Below are 14,234 nucleotides of genomic sequence, written 5' to 3'. Positions count from 1 at the left end.
ATCTAAACCTATGGCTTGTGGTATACCTGGTAATTACTTACTCTAATGCAAGCAACTTACTTTAGTAAGATGCTGAAGCATTTTCTTTCTAACGGCAATCTACAGAAGCTTCACAACTTCTTAGACATAGATTTTATTTATCTAAGGAAAAGTCTCAACTATTCCAGAAAAGATAAAGCCATGAAAGAATTTCTTAAATCAACAGTGAGAGGTCTTAGATATGCTTTTGTATGCCTTAGACCAGACACCTGCTGTTGAGTGGGAGTAATGAGTAGGTATCAGATTAATCCAGGAGAAGAACATTGGAAGACAATCAAGTAAATCTTAAGATTAAGAAGAGGAACTATATGTTAGTCAATAAGGGTGTGTTTAAAACTCTTAGACTACACCACATCAGATTTCGAGACTTGCCTTTGTGCTAGAAAGTTTGCTGATAAGATGTTGATTACTCAAGGGGTGGAGTAGTGATTTTGGAGAAGTGTAAAAACCTATCTGAAGTCTCTAGGTCTACCAGAAAGGGACTGAATGTTAAGGTTGCAGGAAAGGTACTTATTCAGTCTAAGGAAAGTTCTATACATTTTTGGCATCATTCCAAATTGCCTTAAACTACTAGTGTTAATTTCCTGATTAACCAAAAGTAGTTGCCAAAGATATAGAATCCAGTATCCCAAGAGAGTAGACATATAGAGAGGAATTTCACAATATCAATAATTTTGTGATTAAGGAAGAGTAATGGTGGAGAAAAGGTTGTGGTTAATTCAACCTTTCAGATCCTATTACGTGGAGTTTACTACTACTACACTTGATTTGTATATCAAGGTGTTGAGATTATTTGAAACACACTTTTTGTTTGATATTAGTGCAAGTGGGAGTTTGTTGGGTTTTATGCCCTAAATAAAACTCATTTCAATATAATCAGATTTACTTATTAATATAGATCAGAAATAACATTTAATGTTGCATGGTTCACATGATTTATTTCATGATTATATGTACATAATGTATAAATTCATCTGAAACCCTTTTCACATACTTGATCCTGTTTATTGTGCTGTCAACACATTGGAAAGTAAACATGACTATGTGAATAAAGTTTCCTAGATTTATCAAACATAGGGTTTTACTGATATGATAATCTACAACAAGAGTTTACTTGCATTTGGAGAAATGCTATGTTCTATCCAGAGTATTGGTTAAAGTAAAGCTCAGGTTGGATGCATGGAGTATGCATCGGAAGGCGCTGATATTGAACTTTGACTTAGATTTATTAAACTTACCGTAATATCTATTCAAGTCAATATCGCCTAGTTGATCCTAGATCAAATAATCTTAATCCTGTTATGATTATGCTCAATCTTGAAAGGCTATTCGTGTTCTTTGATTTGTTAGTTAAGCCTACTTTTACGTCAGGGTGATACGTACATTTTGGGAGCACGGTAGTGCAATTGAGTGGGAGCGCTATCATAAACATGGAATCTATAGCTTCTATCTGGCGAATAGTAAGCAAGGGATGATCTCCTTCGAGCTTGACCAAACGAACATAAATGGTGGAGTACTCATTTCACATAAGCTGAAATATCATTTATACGAGGTCAAGTGTTTTAAGGAATAAATACATTGTAGGGTGTAACGGTAATTTAATCCCTTTACAGTGTAGATCATTCATATAGAGGATCAGTGATCACATTAGGATTATAACAATGGATAACTAATGATGTGTCTATATGGTGGAACATATAGAGCATTCTATATACTGAGAGTGCAATTCTAAGTTCTATGCGTGGATTCAACGAAGAATTAATAAGTTAGTGAAGTTTAGTGCTAAATTCTTGATCTACTTATTGGAAGCTCGGTTATATAGACCCATGGTCCCCGCACTAGTTGAGATAATATTGCTTGTAAGACTCATATAATTGGTTTTGATTAATCAATTATAATTCTCAATTTAGACTATGTCTATTTGTGAATTTTTCACTAAGTAAGGGTGAAATTGTAAAGAAACAGTTTTAGGGGCATATTTGTTAATTATGATACTTTGTATGGTTCAATTAATAAATATGATAAATGACAATATTATTTAATAATTATTTATAGTTATTAAATAGTTAGAATTGGCATTTAAATGGTTGAATTAGAAAATTGGCGTTTTTGAGAAAATCAGATGCAGAAAAGATAAAACTGCAAAATTGCAAAAAGTGAGGCCCAAATCCACTAAGCATGGCCAGCCACTTTTATAGGCAATTTAAACTGATATTTTCATTATTTTAATGCCAAATAATTCAAACCTAACCCTAGTGGAATGCTATAAATAGATAGTGAAGGCTTCAGGAAATTTACAGTTTTCTTCTGACACTTCTGATTCAGAAAAAACTGAGCCTCTCTCTCTCCCTATCTTTGGCTGACCCTTCTCTTTCTCCTTCCCTCTTCAATTTCGAAAATCTTAGTGTGAGAGTAGTGCCCACACACAGCAAGTGATACCTCAATCATAGTGAGGAAGATCGTGAAGAAAGACTTTCAGCAAGAAGGAGGTTTCAGCATCAAAGATTCAGAGAAAGAGATCCAGGTTCAGATATTGATAAGGCTCTGCTACAGAAAGGAATCAAGGGCTAGATATCTGAACGGAAGGAGTCATATTATTTCGCTGCACCCAATGTAAGGTTTCCTAAACTTTATATATGTTTCTTTCATCGTTTTAGAAAGTTCATATTTAGGGTGTTAATAAACATACTTGTGAGTAGATCTAAGATCCTGGTAAAATAAATTCCAACAACCTCGAGACGCTAGACTTCGTCCCCCTATGGATGGTTATTCGTTGAACGCATTTAACACCGTAAGATTTCATTTGATAAGTGTTTTGTGAGTTTTCGTCTCTATTTAGACTCTCCCCTACGGTGACTACTTAGAGATAAACTCATAAAACATGAAACAATGGTGGAAGCTCATAAAATAAGAATAACCTTGACTCTCACCTACCGGGACAACGTTGGATTCTTATTTTGATCGAATAAAAGGTTGCTAGAATGGTTTCTATTTTAGATGAGCTGACAACTCTATTCAATAAATGATACTTTGACTCTCGCCTACTGGGACACTGTATCAGTTTGTTGAAAACCTTGGAAATTATTTAGGATTGTATGTTTTAGTATTTTCACTAGTCATTCCTACTTGCTATATGTTTATAATTTCTGAATTGTGTATGAATTTATATTGAACCATGTTATTTTCTGTTATTAAGTTGTAGTTTAATTTCGAATCTTCATTGTTGGTCTAACATGTTTGTTTTTCTAATGAGATAAATCCCTAATGGATTTTCACCATTAGACATACATAATAGTGTAAGATCTCGAAAGATAAATATTGTATATGCAACATCTAGCTGTTCATCAATTGATGACACCTTAGACTAGTATTTTTACAATATGAAACAAGATGATTACATAAATAAGATTACTTTGTCTTTCCCTAATCGAAGCATCGTTGGATTCTTATTTATAAACGAAATTATCCTAATTCCTCTTAGCTTATTCATTTCGAATTAGCTCAATAATATATCATTGGATGAATGGTCTATAAATCATTTCATGTCATTGTATTTTCTCTTAAGAAATTAAATGACGCATATGATTATAATCCCAAAATTCTATTCCAAATTGATATAAATCCTCAATCTTAGAAATCTCCTACTTGTATGGGCAAATCTGACTTAGAGTTTGTATTAGTAGTGCTGGTCCAAGATAGAATTACTCATTATATTTGGTATAAATTTAAGTCTTTGACTTTAATTTTAGATTCCAAATAGAAATTTTCTTATATTTCTAATTCCAGAATACAATACAGTTACACTTTCTCAAGTGTTTAATATCCATCTTCTATTAATGGATTAAACTTGTATGGAATATGAGTTAGGTATTCTTTGACCAGGATCCACTTGCAGTATTCTAAGAACTCTTTGATGTAACTAAACCTGTGTCATCAATAGACACTACCACATTTTTTTTAATCTATGGCATTTGTATCTTGTTCATAGTGGATTTGACAAGATCAATCTCTGCAAAGAGTTAATATGCCTATATCCACTGAAAGTATTTCATCTCATTCGCAGATGGATGTACATTCCGGGGTGGGTATGAGTTTTTCGTTGTATTCCTAAAACGTAACTCTAGATTATACCTTATGCAAAGAAATTTGAAATGTTTGAAAAATTTCATAAATTTCTAGCAATGGTTAAAACCATCAAGGTAAGTGGTTAAAGATCTTGCGAACTTATAGGGGTGGAGAAATAGTTAGTAGATATGCAGTTCAAAGATCATTAAATTGATTTTTGAATTATATCCAAACTTACCTCCCCAGAAATTTCGAGTTGCATAATGATGATTAGTTACTAGTCGTTGCCTAATTCCTTCTATGGTAATACAATTTCAGAATGATGTAATGGTTGTATACTTAATGTAAATCATTACTAGATTCATGGATGACCTAGTCAAATTCTCAAGAAAAGCTAGAACTGTTAACCATGGTTTGTTAGCTATTCTAAGTGATTAGGGGTGGGCCATCCCATTGTCAATAGATAAGAAAGTGTTTGTTCAAACAAATACTACTTTTCTAAGATAATGACTAAGTCTGAAAACAAGTAGCAAATAAAGGAGATATTTAATTCTTGATTCCAAAAGTGTTCTATCATCTTATTTGATATATGATGATCCCACTGCCTCTGTTGTCTTGTCACAACCGAAGAGATCAATACCATTTAGTTTTCTTAGACATAATTCACGGTACCTCGTCATAGTGGGAGAGTTTCTAGGAACTCACCTTCTTACGACTTGGGAAACACTAGTGATTAAAATCAATTGTGAGTTTAAACAAGTAATGGATTGTCAAGATAAGAAACTAAGAAGAAAAGCCAATAGAACTATGGTTTAATCCATTCACATGGAGTAACCTAAAGTTTTCTATTACAAGGACATAAAAGGAAATTTTTGTTTATAAGTCTATTCAATAGACATAACAAAACTTCATGTTCCTAGTATTATAGGTTTGAGTTTATCTAAACCTATGGCTTGTGGTATACCTGGAAATTACTTACTCTAATGCAAGCAACTTAGTTTAGTAAGATGCTGAAGCATCTTCTTTCTAATGGCAATCTATAGAAGCTTCACAACTTCTTAGACATAGATTTTATTTATCTAAGGAAAAGTCTCAACTATTCCAGAAAAGATAAAGCCGTGAAAGAATTTCTTATATCAACAGTGAGAGGTCTTAGATATGCTTTTGTATGACTTAGAGCAGACACCTGCTGTTGAGTGGGAGTAATGAGTAGGTATCAGATTAATCCAGGAGAAGAACATTAGAAGACAATCAAGTAAATCTTAAGATAAAGAAGAGGAACTATATGTTAGTCTATAAGGGTGCGTTTAAAACTCTTAGACTACACCATATCAGATTTCGAAATTTGCCTTTGTGCTAGTAAATCTTTCTGATAAGATGGTGGTTACTCTGGGGGTGGAATAGTGATTTTGGAGAAGTGTAAAAACCTATCTAAAGTCTCCAGGTCTACCAGAAAGGGACTGAATGTTAAGGTTGCAGGAAAGGTACTTATTCAGTCTAAGGAAAGTTCTATACATTTTTGGCATCATTCCACATTGCCTTAAACTACTAGTGTTAATTTCCTGATTAACCAAAAGTAGTTGCCAAAGGTATAGAATCCAGTATCCCAAGAGAGTAGACATATAGAGAGGAATTTCACATTATCAATGATTTTGTGATTAAAGGAAGAGTAATGGTGGAGAAAAGGTTGTGCTTAATTAAACCTTTCAGATCATATTACGAGGAGTTTACTACTACTACACTTGATTTGTATATCAAGGTGTTGAGATTATTTGGAACACACTTTTTGTTTTATATTAGTGCAAGTGGGAGTTTGTTGGGTTTTATGGCCTAAATAAAACTCATTTCAATATAATCAGATTTACTTATTAATATAGATCAGAAATAACATTTAATGTTGCATATTTCACATGATTTATTTCATGATTATATGTACATAATGTATAAATTCATCTGAAACCCTTTTCACATACTTGATCCTGTTTATTGTGCCGTCAACACATTGGAAAGTAAACATGACTATGTGAATAAAGTTTCCTAGATTTATCAGACATAGGGTTTTACTGATATGATAATCTACAACAAGAGCTTACTTGTATTTGGAGAAATACTATGTTCTTTCCAGAACATTGGTTAAAGTAAAGCTCAGGTTGGATGCATGGAGTATGCATCGGAAGGGACCGATATTGAACTTTGACTTAGATTTATTAAACTTACCGTAATATCTATTCAAGTCAATATCGCCTAGTTGATCCTAGATCAAATGATCTTAATCCTGATATGATTAGGCTCAATCTCGAGAGGCTATTCGTGTTCTTTGATTTGTTAGTTAAGCCTACTTTTAGGTCAGGGTAATATGTACATTTTGGGAACACGGTAGTGCAATTGAGTGGGAGCGCTATCATAAACATGGAATCTATAGCTTCTATCTGGCGAATAGTAAGCAAAGGATGATCTCCTTCGAGCTTGACCAAACGAACATAAATGGTGGAGTACTCATTTCACATAAGCTGAAATATCATTTATACGGGGTCAAGTGTTTTAAGGAATAAATACATTGTAGGGTGTAACGGTAATTTAATCCCTTTACAGTGTAGATCATTCATATAGAGGATCAGTGATAACATTATGATTATAACAATGGATAACTAATGATGTGTCTATATTGTGGAACATATAGAGCATTCTATATACTGAGAGTGCAATTCTAAGTTCTATGCGTGGATTCAACGAAGAATTAATAAGTTAGTGAATTTTAGTGCTAAATTCTTGATCTACTTATTGGAAGCTCGGTTATATAGACCCATGGTCCCCGCACTAGTTGAGATAATATTGCTTGTAAGACTCATGTAATTGGTTTTGATTAATCAATTATAATTCTCAATTTAGACTATGTCTATTTGTGAAATTTTAACTAAGTAAGGGAGAAATTGTAAAGAAAGAGTTTTTAGGGGCATATTTGGTAATTATGATACTTTGTATGGTTCAATTAATAAATTTGATAAATGACAATATTATTTAATAATTATTTATAGTTATTAAATAGTTATAATTGGCATTTAAATTGTTGAATTAGAAAATTGGCGTTTTTGAGAAAATCAGATGCAGAAAAGGTAAAACTGCAAAATTGCAAAAAGTGAGGCCCAAATCCACTAGTATAGGGCCAGCCACTTTTGTAGGAAATTTAAACTGATATTTTAATTATTTTAATGCCAAATAATTCAAACCTAACCCTAGTGGAATGCTATAAATAGATAGTGAAGGCTTCAGGAAAATTACACTTAAATTTTCTATTTTTCCTTCAGAGAAAAACCTGAGCCTTTCTCTCTCCCTATCTTTAGCTGCCACTTCTTCTTTCTCTTCCCTCTTGAATTTCAAAATCCTTAGTGTATGAGTAGTGCCCACACACAGCAAGTGATACCTCAATCATAGTGAGGAAGATCGTGAAGAAAGACATTCAGCAAGAAGGAGTTTCAGCATCAAAGATTCAGAGAAAGAGATCCAGGTTCAGATATTGATAATGCTCTGCTACAGAAAGGAATCAAGGGCTAGATATTTGAACGGAAGGAGTCATATTATTCCGCTGCACCCAATGTAAGGTTTCTTTAACTTTATATGTGTTTATTTCATCGTTTTAGAAAGTTCATATTTAGGGTGTTAATAAACATACTTGTGAGTAGATCTAAGATCCTGGTAAAATAATTTCCAACACTTAAATCAATGATTTTTTCATTTAATGATTAATTAAAATAAATGAAGTAAAAGATATTTAATTAGAAAATGAATTAATTAGTCAATGAAAATCTAGATAGATATTATCTGTTTTTGCTTGAAGTATTTTTCTAGGGTATTTAATTAAATAGAAAATTAATATTTAAGTTGATTTTCATCATGATACTTAAATGTTTTAAATTTTTTCTTATATATTTAATTAAATAGGAAAATTATATTTTTTGTTGTAAATTAATTTCATTAATTAATTTTGGGCCAACAATAAATTAGAATAATTTTTCCAGAATTTATTTTTATTTTATTTTAAAGCATTTTTTCGAAAATAGATATTCTTAAATACTTCAATTTTTCGAAATGCAATGGATATTTATAGAAAATTAAATTTGAGTTGTAAATTAATTTAAATTAATTTTGTAACAACTTAAATTGAATATTTTTCTAAATATTTATTAGAAATTATTACTAAGATGGAAATAATTCATGTTATTTTCATATCCATTTAAGTAAAATTTATAAATATTAAATTAAAATACACTTTAAGTTGGAAATTTAATTAAATAAATATATATATTTAAAATAAATTGATTAAAATAAATATTAAAAGAAAATACACTTTAAATAATGAGCTTTATTATTAGGACATTCGATCTCCATTGTTGGTTTTACATAGCTTTTGTTTTAGTGAGTAATCCTCCTTAATGGAGGAACGTTCATTAGCAAGTTAGCACCGTTTAATCTCGAAAGATAAGTAGCTTTGTAAGTGTTTTATATGGTATGGATCACCCTAATGGTGGCGACTGTATTTGACTTAGAAAATATGAAACAATAGTGGAAGCTCATAAGATAGAATAGTCTTGACTCTCGCCTAAACGGGACAACGCTGGATTCCAATCTTGATTGAATAAAAGGTTGCTAGAATGTTTAACATTTTAGATGAGCTGACAACTCTATTCAATGGATGGTAGCTTTGACTCTCGCCTAAACGGGACACGATATCAGTTTGTTGAAGACCTTGGAAATTATTTAGGATTGTATGTTTTAGTATTTTCACTTGTCATTCCTACTTTCTATATGTTTAATAATTTCTGAATTGTGTATGAATTTATATTGAACCATGTTATTTTCTGTTATTAAATTGTAGTTTAATTTTGAATTTTCATTGTTGGTCTAACTTGGTTTGTTTTTCTAATGAGATAAATTCCTAATGGAATTTCACCATTAGACATACATAATAGTGTTAGATCTCGAAAGATATATATTGTATATGCAACATCTAGCTGTTCATAAATTGATGACACCTTAGACTAGTATTTTACAATATGAAACAAGAAGATTGTATAAATAAGATTACTTTGACTCTAGTTAATCGAATCATCGTTGGATTCTTATTTAAAACAACGAAATTATCCTAATTTCTCTTAGCTTATTCATTTCGAATTAGCTTAATAACATATCATTGGATGAATGGTCTATAAATCGTTTCATGTCATTCTATTTCTCTTAAGAAATTTAATGACGCATATGATTGTATCCCGAAATTCTATCCCAAAATGATATAAATCCTCAATCTTAGAAATCTCCTACTTGTATGGGCAAATCAAACTTAGAGTTAAATTAGTAGTGGTGGTCCAAGAAAGAATTACTCATTATATTTGGTATAAATTTAAATCTTTGACTTTAATTTTAGATTCCAAACAGAAATTTTCTTATATTTCTATTTCCAGAATACAATATAGTTACACTTTCACAAGTGTTTAATATCCATCTTCTATTAATGGATTCAAAAACTGTATGTTAAAGTATGGATATGAGTTTAGTATTTTGTGACCAGGATCCACTTGCACTATTCTAAGAGCTCTTTGATGTAACTAAACCTAAGTCATCAAAAAGACTCAACCATATTTTTATTAATCTATGGCATATGTATCTTGTTCATAGTTGTTTTGACAAGATCAATCTCTGCAAAGAGTTAATATGCCTATATCCACTGAAAGTAAGTTCATCTCATTCGCAGATGGATGTACATTCAGGGGTGGATATGAGTTTATCGTTATATTCTTAAAATGAACACTCTAGATTTTACCTTAAGCAAAAGAAATTTGAAATGTTTGAAAATTTCATGAATTTCTAGCTATGGTGCAACACCATTAAAGGTATGTGGTTAAAGATCTTGCGAACTGATAGGGGTGGAGAAATAGTTAGTAGATATGCAGTTCAAAGATCATTAACTTGATTTTTGAATTATATCCAAACTCACCTCCTCAGAAATTTCGATTTGCATATTGATGATTAGTTACTAGTCGTTGCCTAAATCCTTCTATGGTAATACAATTTCAGAATGATGCAATGGTTGGGTACTTAGTGTAAATTATTACTAGATTCATGGATGACCTAATCAAAATCTTAAGAAAAGCTAGAACTGTTAACCATGGTTTGCATGTTTGTTAGCTATTCTAAGTGATTAGGGGTGGACCCTCCCATAGTCATTAGATAAGAAAGCGTTTTTTTTAAACAAATACTACTTTTCTAAGAAAATGACTAAGTTCTAAAATAAAGTAGAAAATAAAGGAGATATTTTTTCTTGATTCCAAAAGTGTTCTATCATCTTATTCTTTACATGATGATTCAACTGCCTCTGTTGTCTTAACACAACCGAAGAGGTTAATACCATTTAGTTTTCTTATACATAATTCACGGTACCTTGTCGTGGTGGGAGAGTTTCAAGGAACTTCACTTCTTATGACTTGGAAGACACTAGTGATTAAAATTCCTTGCAAGTTTAAACAAGTAATGGATTGTCAAGATAAGAAACTAAGAAGAAAAGCCAAGAGAACTATGGTTTGATCCATTCACATGGAATAACCTAAAGTTTTCTATCATAAGGACATAAAAGGAAATTTTCGTTAATAAGTCTATTCAATGGACTTAACAAAACTTCCTGTTCCTAGTATTATAGGTTTGAGTTTATCTAAACCTATGGCTTATGGTATACCTAGTAATTACTTACTCTAGTGCAAGCAACTTACTTTAGTAAGATGCTGAAGCATTTTCTTTCTAATGGCAATCTATAGAAGCTTCTCGACTTCTAGGCATAGATTTTATTTATCTAAGGAAAAGTCTCAACTATTCCAGAAAAGATAAAGCCATGAAAGAATTCCTTAAATCAACAGTGAGAGGTCTCAGATATGCTTTAGTATGCCTTAGACCAGACACCTGTTGTTGAGTGGGAGTAATGAGTAGGTATCAGACTTATCCAGGAGAAGAACATTGGAAAACAATAAAGTAAATCTTAAGATTAAGAAGAGGAACTATATGTTAGTCAATAAGGGTGTGTTTAAAACTCTTAGACTACACCACATCAGATTTCGAGACTTGCCTTTGTGCTAGAAAGTTTGCTGATAAGATGTTGATTACTCAAGGGGTGGAGTAGTGATTTTGGAGAAGTGTAAAAACCTATCTGAAATCTCTAGGTCTACCAGAGAGAGACTGAATGTTAAAGTTGCAGGAAAGGTACTTATTCAGTCTAAGGAAAGTTCTATACAATTGTGGCACCGTTCCAACCTGTATTAACTACTAGTGTTATTTCCTGAATAACGAAAAGTAGTTGCCAAAGGTATAGAATCCAGTATCCCAATAGATTAGACATATAGAGAGAGGAATTTCACAATATCAATGATTTTGTGATTAAGGGAAAGTAATGGTGGCGAAAAGGTTGTTGTTAATTTAACCTGTCAGATCCTATTACGAGGAGTTTACTACTACTACTACTACACTTGATTTATATATCAAGGTGTTAATGATTATTTGAAATTGACATTTTGTTTTATATTAGTGCAAGTGGGAGTTTGTTGGGTTTTATTCCCTAAATAAAACTCATTTCAATATAATCAGATTTACTTATTAATAAAGATCAGAAATAACATTTAATGTTGCATGGTTCACATGATTTATTTCATGATTATTTATATAATGTATGAATTCTCTTTAAGTCCAGAACATATCAATTTGTTAATGGTTATAGTGTTGTCAACACAGTGGAATATAATCTTAATAATATGTTCGAAAGTTTATTCCCTAATTTGTCAATTCACTGGATTTAGACTGACATGATAATCAGCGATAGGTATTCTTACACCTTGGATAAGTGTTATGTCCTTTCCAGGACATTGGCAAAGTTTACCAGTATCGGATGTATGGAGTATACATCGGAAGGGACCGATATTGAACTTTGATTAGATATATTAAAATTTACCGTAATATCTATTCAATTCAATATCACCTGTTGATCCTAGATCAAATGATCTTAATCCTGATATGTTTAGGTTCGATCTCAAGAGTATTATACATGTTCTTTGATTTGTTAGTTAAGCCTGTTGGGTTTTATGCCCTAAATAAAACTCATTTCAATATAATCAGATTTACTTATTAATATAGATCAGAAATAACATTTAATGTTGCATGGTTCACATGATTTATTTCATGATTATATGTACATAATGTATAAATTCATCTGAAACCCTTTTCACATACTTGATCCTGTTTATTGTGCCGTCAACACATTGGAAAGTAAACATGACTATGTGAATAAAGTTTCCTAGATTTATCAGACATAGGGTCTTACCGATATGATAATCTACAACAGAGTTTACTTGCATTTGGAGAAGTGCTATGTTCTTTCCAGAGCATTAAGCTCAGGTTGGATGCATGGAGTATGCATCGGAAGGGACCGATATTGAACTTTGACTTAGATTTATTAAACTTACTGTAATATCTATTCAAGTCAATATCGCCAAGTTGATCCTAGATCAAATGTTCTTAATCCTGTTATGATTAGGCTCAATCTTGAAAGGCTATTCGTGTTCTTTGATTTGTTAGTTAAGCCTAATTTTAGGTCAGGGTGATACGTACATTTTGGGAACACGGTAGTGCAATTGAGTGGGAGCGCTAGCATAAACATGGATCTATAGCTTCTATCTGGCGAATAGTAAGCAAAGGATGATCTCCTTCGAGCTTGACCAAACGAACATAAATGGTGGAGTACTCATTTCACATAAGCTGAAATATCATTTATACGGGGTCAAGTGTTTTAAGGAATAAATACATTGTAGGGTGTAACGGTAATTTAATCCCTTTACAGTGTAGATCATTCATATAGAGGATCAGTGATAACATTATGATTATAACAATGGATAACTAATGTTGTGTCTATATTGTGGAACATATAGAGCATTCTATATACTGAGAGTGCAATTCTAAGTTCTATGCGTGGATTCAACGAAGAATTAATAAGTTAGTGAATTTTAGTGCTAAATTCTTGATCTACTTATTGGAAGCTCGGTTATATAGACCCATGGTCCCCGCACTAGTTGAGATAATATTGCTTGTAAGACTCATATAATTGGTTTTGATTAATCAATTATAATTCTCAAATTAGACTATGTCTATTTGTGAATTTTTCACTAAGTAAGGGCGAAATTGTAAAGAAAGAGTTTATAGGGGCATATTTGTTAATTATGATACTTTGTATGGTTCAATTAATAAATATAATAAATGACAATATTATTTAATAATTATTTATAGTTATTAAATAGTGAGAATTGGCATTTAAATGGTTGAATTAGAAAATTGGCATTTTTGAGAAAATCAGATGCAGAAAAGATAAAACTGCAAAATTGCAATAAGTGAGGCCCAAATCCACTAGTATAGGGTCGACCTTTTTTACTGTAACCCTACTGATTATCTACACTGTACTAACATTCTTAAAACACATACATATTAGTGTTAGTAGTGCAAACATACAAATAAGCATTCATTCACATATATGTAATATTTATGCTATCTTACCTCGCTCCGTGCTCAGGGGTGCCGGTCAGCCTGACTGGAAGTGTAGCTCGACGCTTTACAGGGCCCTAAACTATAATATTTAAAATTCAATGAGAGACACGCTAAAACATCTATCGGGGATATAAAATTAAAACTAAGGATAACCCTATCGATAAATAGGATGCAAACACCCTAAATTACATAACAATTGGAAAAACTAGGGCTCGGGAAAAAAACCGCAATCAGCAGACCGGTTCCCAACCGGAAGTCCGGTTCCTGGTACCAACCGGTCGACTGGTTGCTACAGGCCCCCAAGAACTGGAATTCTGGTTCTGAGCTCGGAACCCGAAAAATGTTCCCCTTACCCCAATTCAACCCCAAACTCTACAATAATCTCCAGAATACCTACTTATACCTCTATAAACTCAAATAAAGCAATAGAACATCATAAACAACTCCAAATTTAAAAACACCATTAGAGACTAAAGATGAACACTCTAACCTCTAACTTGTACAAACCACATCAATACCTACCATTACAGATTAGAACAACATTTAGAAACCTAGACTAACTT

This window comes from Cannabis sativa, chromosome 6 (genome assembly GCF_029168945.1).
Source record: "Cannabis sativa cultivar Pink pepper isolate KNU-18-1 chromosome 6, ASM2916894v1, whole genome shotgun sequence".
Taxonomy (NCBI): domain Eukaryota; kingdom Viridiplantae; phylum Streptophyta; class Magnoliopsida; order Rosales; family Cannabaceae; genus Cannabis; species Cannabis sativa.
This window is presented reverse-complemented; position numbering follows the sequence as displayed.